The sequence below is a fragment of the Belonocnema kinseyi genome, chromosome 1 (genome assembly GCF_010883055.1).
Source record: "Belonocnema kinseyi isolate 2016_QV_RU_SX_M_011 chromosome 1, B_treatae_v1, whole genome shotgun sequence".
NCBI lineage: Eukaryota > Metazoa > Arthropoda > Insecta > Hymenoptera > Cynipidae > Belonocnema > Belonocnema kinseyi.
Window position 1 is genome coordinate 133,109,127 of NC_046657.1, and position 8,283 is coordinate 133,117,409.

Below are 8,283 nucleotides of genomic sequence, written 5' to 3' on the forward strand. Positions count from 1 at the left end.
TACAGATAGAAACACACTATCAGCCGGAATTATTGCACATGCATTCATAGAACATAATTAAGTTTAATAATATTTAACTTAATTATTATAAACAATTTTTCTAAACAAATTCTTATTAGTGTTTTTTATCATAGAAAAAATCGTTTATTTCACGCTAGTTGCTAATATTTTTCATAAGAGTCATAATTTGTAACAAAAAAATTAGCATGAGTTAACAACTATTGTTTTTATAAACATTTCTATAAACAAATTCTTGATAAACGAGTTTTTCGCATAGCTGAATTGATATTTATGAACAAAAGTGATTCGCAATTGTCTTTAAAGCCATTTATATACTTTAAGCTTTATTAAACATAAATAATATATATTGTTTACAACAATTTAGTTAAACAAGTCTCTCAATCGGCCGTAACAATTTTAAAACAGTGCGTGACAATCTTTGCGAAATATTTGATATTTGTAAAATTATTGAAATTTTTGGGAAATCATTGACTACGTTGTGCATTCTGAGATCTACGTGAATTTTTCTTGAAATAATTTAAATCTTTGTGGAATCTTTTATATCTATCTAAAATTCTTTCGAAATTATAGAGATCTTTGTGAAATCTTTGTAATCCTTAGAAAGTCATTGAAAACTCTGTGGAATCTTTCGGAAATAATTGAAATCTTTGTGCACTCTTATAAATCATTGTGAAATCTTGGGGAAATAATTGAAATCTTTGTAAACTCTTTTTTTAATCTTTGGGAATCTTTACGAAATATTTAAAATATTTTTTTAATATTTAGCAATATTGGAGAAGTAGGAAAAATGATTGGAAATTAACAGCACATTCATTGTGAAGCTAGCAGTTTTATTTAAAAAAAATAAAGATTCAAGAAAAAATATATAAAAATTATAAATGTCTAGGATTGCAGAATCTTCAATTGAAAATTGTGGAAAAATAATTTCTCAAAAAAAGGCTGCGACTTGCGTACCCTTCCAGTGTAAATCTTGAAAACAGAAGAACTTGCAATTGCATACTTTTGCAGTTCAAAAATGTTCAATTCTTGACCTAGCAGCTTTTTCCTCAGAATTTTTGTCGTAGAATCTCATAAAACAGACGAAAGGTAACTTTTGTTGCGTAAACATGTCGATCACATCCTTTATGTCTAGTGAAATATTTCTGACTTCCTTGTGTTTGCTCCTGTATTTTGATAAAGACCAAACTAAGTCACACGTCAATAATGAATACATACATAAATGCAGTATTTGTACTACATTACATCTTTTTCGCCTTCACTCTATACTTAAAAATCTTACACAAACAACGACTCAGTTACATTTTAATCACATCCATCAAATTCCTGAATTAGTTAAAAAAAAGTTTAGGAAAATCGATCAAGATTGCCAATAATGAAGGTAATCCTTAAGTGAATGCAAAATTCTAAACCTCTTAACTTAAATCAAACAGATAAACCAATGTTCTTTCTGCTTTTTTATAATTATCTTGTTATTAACTAATAAACCTAATGTAGTCAGTATCGTCATAGTATTACACGCTCGAACTCCCGCTGTAGCATCCATCTTGAAACGAAGAGTAGGCATTAAGTGCATCATATTTTCGATTAATTAAAAGAAAAAGCAAGAGAAAAGGCTATCATTTGTAATACATGGACACTAAATCAAGCTCTGAGCAGCGCTTTGTATGCACATTAAATTTAGATAGTCATTTGGTGAACTCCACGCATTTAATTCCCGCCATGAAAGTTTGCACATGAAGTCTATACATTTATTTTACCATGTGGATGTCTTCACATTAACTGTACACATTAAATAGTAAGTCGCAAAAGTCTACACATTAAGGCCATGTGACGAGAGGGTCACGTGACCAAACCTGGTCTTCGATTTTTCTTGTCCAACTTACGTCTAAACGAAATAAGGTATCGCTCTAAAAGCTTGAGAAATGAAAGAGGAGGTAATAAAGTCCATGTCTCTGCTTTGTTCCGTTAGAAATTTTGAGAAAAAATTGTTTTTGAAGAAAATACCAGTGGACGTTTTCTTTCCCAACTTACGTCCACACGGAATGAAATATCGTGTTAAAAAATTGTCACGATAAATATAAGGCATGCAAGAATTTGTCTCTGGTCCTAAGTAATTAGAATAGTGAAAAAAGTTTTTTTTTTAATTTCTATTTTGGAGAAATACCGACCATGCTGTCGTAAAACCATGCAAGAAATTTAAAATGTTGTCAATGAGCTAGTTATGAGGTTTTAATTTATCAAAGTGGGACAAAATAATAAAAATCGCTCACGAACATTATGCACCAATAATGCAAAAACTAATGTTTGCACTTGAAATTAAAATAAACATATTTGGTCTGACATACGTATCAGCCTGGTATCAGCTGTGATACCAGGGCTGACTTGATCAGCTGTTACACTCATCACATGGCCTTAAAGTCTACAAGTAGAAGTGTACACACTGAAGTCCACGCATAATAACTCAGAACATTTATTCTATTCAGATTTACACTTCGCTTTCTGAAACTACTACATGGTCAAGCTTGTAAATAAAATTTGACACCATAGCTGCGCACATTAAAGTCGTCTACACGGTAAAACTGTACATAAAACTCTGCAGGTTAATGTATATACATAAGTGCGTAGTGACTGTTGTGAAGAAACGAAGATATTTATTACTAAACTTTTACAAATAATGTTTTATTAAATCAAAAACTTTGATGCAAATACATTAATAACATGTCCAATCCCTGCCAGCATGAATAAGGGCCTGGCATCTTCGAGGCATACTTTCTATGAGATTTTCCGCGTATTCTCTAGGAAACGACCTCCAAATTTTGTGAATTCGTCGGATCAGCTGCTGCCAATTACACGACATGTTTTCTCGAAGCCTCATTTTGATTTGGGACGAAACGTTTGAAGCGGGATTAGCATCGGGCGACTGAGATTGCCAATCTAATGTGATGACACCATACCCAGTCGATACGTTCTTGTACATTTTTTTCACTCAGCATTGGCTTTTGCCAATTTTCGAACCTCTTAGAGACAATTTTCGCGCACCTTCACGTAAAGACAATGACGGATTTATTGAAAACAAATTTAAAATCATGATCTCACCTTTTTTCGATACTGTGCCAACAGAGCCACGATTTGGATAGTCATTGAAATTTTTAACTTCCTTGTAACGATTAACTCACTTGCTAACGAACAGCTTCGACTTTCGCAAGTATTTTAAAGCAGCCGCTTGAGTCGTTTTCGGTCCTTTGGAGTGAGCACACAAAAAAATCCCTTCGAAGCGAGAAGCGTAACCGGCACTCATTTCGCTTTTTTTTGAAACTACCAGAATCTTACTAACTATAACATGCAGCTGATCCTTTTTCACGATACATCAAAGACAATACTTTCTTCTGTATGAGAAACAAATTCTACAGCCTTTCTACTTACCAAAAGCTGGTTATCGTGACTAAGCTCTTATGTGGCCGGCTGTATACGTGATAAACATAAAGAAAATATGATTTTACCGGTAAATTTGTATTATAATTCAAAAGTTTGCATATGTATTCTCGGCCAAAAAATACCTTTTTATTTATTCTAAAAAAATTTCGTACATTTAGTGCCACTATATTTTTTCAATGTATTTTATCCTGCTAAACTTAAAAATCTGACTGAAAAAATTTCATGGATTGAACTTCGAAATTTTTTATTGATGGCAGCCTAAACAAGCATCCAGAGGTAGCTAATGTCACCTTAAGTGCTCGCAGTCGATGTGCATGAACAACAGTAGTAAGAGACGAACTGTAGACTATACATTATATACTTAATTTTTTGATAAGACGTTTCGGGTTCGATTCCTAAGTGGGTACCTCTGGAAATATGTAGCTATTTTGAGTCTGATCTTTTTTTTCTAATAGTAGAAGTTCTAACCCAATATGGCCTGATTACGCTAGAAATTGGCCAGCGACCCTCCCCCCAAACAATTAAAGCTGCTGGATATAAAGTTCCTTCGTTCAGAAGAGCACTTAACTCTTCTGAAGAAACGTATAGTTTAAGTTAGGGTATCATCCAAACCTTCAGAGCTACAGTAGAACAATTTAAAAAAATTCCGCATACAACCCTCCGACCGTTTGCGAGGAAGGCAGGCGTTATACCACATAAGCTACGCGGTTCTGTTCAGGAACTTGTGCTTTAATTTTCTTCGTGAAGAATTAACCTGTACAGCAACCCACTCTCAATGTACTTCACGAAGGAGCATATGAAGATTATTTTCTGGTGTTCTTTTTTGGTGCAGGTTTCTTTGCATGATCATGAACAGTTTCATTCACGAAGTTCCTGCGCACCGTAAACGTTAATTGTTCTGATACAGTTTATTTGGCGCGAGCATGCATGTACAAGAGCTTGTGCAGAATCTTCCGAGGCTCCTGTATTGATGGAATATCAGCTGGGATAGTACTACCCCGGTAGTTTTCTTCCCAAAATTCAATAAGGGGAATGAAAGTGCCGGACTTAACTTATTAGAAATTTTTTTGGTAAATATTCATACTTTTCACCTTATGGTTCGGGTATTTAATTTTCTATGAAAAGGATCGAGCATGGTGTGGTTATTTATTTTCGTTTATTATTGGTGTCTGGTGCATTTGCAATCAACCAGAAACAAGGAAGTACCTATGCGATATATTAAGGTCATACCAAATTTGCGGCTTGGCATTTCTAAGCGAAATAAGATAATTAAGACAAGGCATATTAAGCCATGTGAAAAGATAGCGGGAGTATTTGTTAAATCAAATTGCATTAGGATGAATAGGCTAATTTCGTTTGCCGGCTTCTAGTAGGAGGTTATGGTTTAATAATTACTATTATGTTTATTTTAGAAATCCAAAGTTATTTATAATTAATTTAATTAGATTTTCGTTAATTTTTAATTTAAAAAGATTCAATTAGATTGAATTAAGTTTGAATTAAGCGACGTAACGGAATCATCACCCTGTAGAAAAAAAATCACTAGGAATTCCAAATGGAAATTCTCGTGGAAAATCACGCAGGACTCCTTATGGATTATGGATGGAATTCTACGTGAGGTGGAACTTCCATGTGGAACTCTAAGTAGAATTCCAATTTGGAATCATGGTAGGAGACATAGTAATATGGACTTATCAACAGTCAAAAATGGTATCGATTTTTTGAGTATGTCTCTCAGTTTAGGAGACTTGTTCACGATCCCTGGCGGTCCGAAGAGACCGATTGGAGCATCTAGAAAGTACCCGTATAGACCACATTGGTTTCCCATTCGGTTCCTTTTTAAAAAACTGAAAAAAACAGCAAAATAAACTTTTAAATTATTGAGATTCGGATTCTGCGTTAAAATTTGCAATAGAAACTCACGGAGTAATCGCAAAACTTTTTCAGCGCAGCGTTAAAAACTTTAAAAAAAGAAAATACCTGTCATTTACATTTACATGGGCATAATATTTAAACTTCGCGCGCAACATACGACTTGAGCTATTATGGATGCGCTTGAAGCTACTTTCAGCAGAAGTTAATGACATTTTAAAAAATTTTTAACGCTGCAAAAAAAGTATTGCGATTACTCCGTAAGTTTTTAATACGTAGAGCGCCACGAAAGTTTTACAATACGCGAAACCTATTGGAAGAAGAGAGATGATCCTTGCGCCATTAGAAAGAGCGTCAAAAGTTAGGTATGAAGAGGAAACCTGTTGACTCAGGTCTCAGTACAGTCTCAGCACGCAGCCCGTAACGATTGAGAAATGGCGTCGTGGACAAATGAAGAATATCGTACGATAATTCGATACCACTTTCCTCGTGGTTTAAGTGTAGACCAAAGTTTTGAGGAAATGGCTCTGGTATTGGGTAAGGATTGTCCGCATCGCACAACAATTTTCTTATGGTACAAACAGTTTGAAAGGGGAAATTTCGGTCTCGCGGACGACTCGCGCTTAGGACGACCGCCGGAAGTGGTAGCATCGGAAAACAGTGCGTCTGTGAATAATCTACTGAATGATAGTAGACGAATCCTGCACCGGCAGATAGAGCTAATGTTACACATTAATGCACCAGACCGAGGAGCAAACGGCAGCGAGAGTGAAGTGGTGCCAAAAAATGCTAGAAAGATTTGAATCGGGATCTTCTCGTGATGTAAATAGTATTATAACAGGCGACGAAATCTGGCTGTATTATTACGACGTTCGAACAAAATCACAAAACAAGATGTGGCTGTTTGAGGATAAGGATGCTCCAGTGGGGATGCGGAAGTCTCGATCTGTAAACAAAAGAATGATGGCAGAATTCGTTGGGAAACGCGACATTGTAGATAGGGTCGTACTGCAAGACCAGCGTACAGTCACCTCTATCTAGTACACTCAGGTATGTTTACCCCAAGTCAGAAACCAACTCAAAAACATCAGGCCGAAATCTTGACCCAGCACCTGGCTATTTTAGATCACCCTCCTTACAGTTCAGATCTTGCTCCCTGTAATTTTGGTTTGTTTACGGAAGTAAAAAAGCAACTAAAAGGGCGTCGATTTACTAATGAAACTGACCTTTTGACGGCGTGGGACCAAGCGTGTGCAGATCTTCCAGAAGAAAAGTGGCAGGGTTGGTTCGATGACTGGTTTCAACGTATGGAAAAGTTTATTCACTGATGTGGAAAGTACTTCGAAAAACTGTAAAAGGTTCGTCCGTATTGCAAAACTTTCGTAGCGCCCTATGTAGAGAATTTAACGTAGAATCCGAATTTTAATAGTTTGAAAGATGATCTTGCTGTTTTTTTGAGTTTTTAAAAAAGGAACCGACTGGGGACCAAATAGGGTCTTTACTCAGAGTTACATCCTACATAGAGTTTCTACCTAAATTAAAGTCAAATCTGGATTCGAGGTCGATTTTGGGACTGACGGTAACATAAAATCTAGGCTATCATCCAGGGGCGTGTGAACAGTTTCCGGTGGATTTTACTGCGTGATAAAAAATAGTTTTTCAAATACGGAGACAAGGGCAAAGGAAATATTTAACGGAAATGAGAAAGAAATTTTGCTGTTACACGTTAAAATAAATGTGGGTTTCTGCTTTTGTATTTACAACGTTTTCGGACCGCTGAGCTTCTGGTTTAAAAAATTAACTTTCTCATTGTAGTTTCCTGATCATATATACAAAAAATTTACATATTTCACAGAAAATCATGTGTCATTTCATTTCGAAATGAATCATACTCTCTCTATCTCTGTCTATCAAATACTTCTTCTTCTGTTTGTTCTTTGTCGAATCGTTAAGCCTATTGGCTATCTACGGGAATGCTACCATATTAGAAAAGAATTTAAAATTGAATTACACTACCGGTCAAAAGTTTGGGTTCACTTAGAAAAATCGTTTTTTTTTTGTATTTATCGCTTTAATTATACTGGAGCTAAAAAATTGTCTCTTTAAAAGGTTGATTGTTTTCATAATTCTGTCTAAAATAAGCCTAGGGTGAAGCCTATTTGTCTATATATTGCAAAAATAGTGTAAATTTCAATGTTTTCTTAAATTTTTAATAACTTCCGAAATAGTCAACGTTTTTCAATGTTCTTGAGCTCATTTTAAAGTTTTTTTTTGCCGTATCAGAACATCTTACGAGTATGAATTGTAAAAAATTTCTTTTCGAACTGCAAGAACTTGAAGTTGTAATAAAAAAGTTGGATAAATTTGAAAACATCTTATCGGTAGGCAAATTAGAATAAAAGTTAAATAATAATGTATTTTGAGGAAATTACACAGAAAATTCATGATTATATGTTTCACATATTTTACAAAAATATTTTTGTTACTAAAAATAATATTAAAATTTTTCTAACTTTTTTGTTACAAATTCAAGTTCTTGCAATTTGAAAAAATATTTTTGCCTATTAATACTCATAAGCTGTTGTGATACGGTGAAAAAGGCTTCAAAAATGAGCCCAAGAACATTGAAAAACTTTGACTATTTCGGAAGTTATTGAAAAGAGTGACCCAACATTTCGCCTCTTTTCTCGACGTCATGAAATTTATGCCAAATTGGTTGAAAGAATAGCTTGTCGCGATACTTAAAAATAGAAAAAATTTCAAGTTGAGCATAGCTTTTTTTAAACAGATACAACCAGTCAAACTTATCAGCTAACTCTATCATGCCCAAAAGGAGTCCAATGTTCCTGTGATTTTTTTTTGCTGATTCAGAATTATAGAAAACGTTGGCATCATCAATTTGTTTTTTATATATAGCTATTTTTTAACATCAATTAGATTTTACCCAAAAATGAA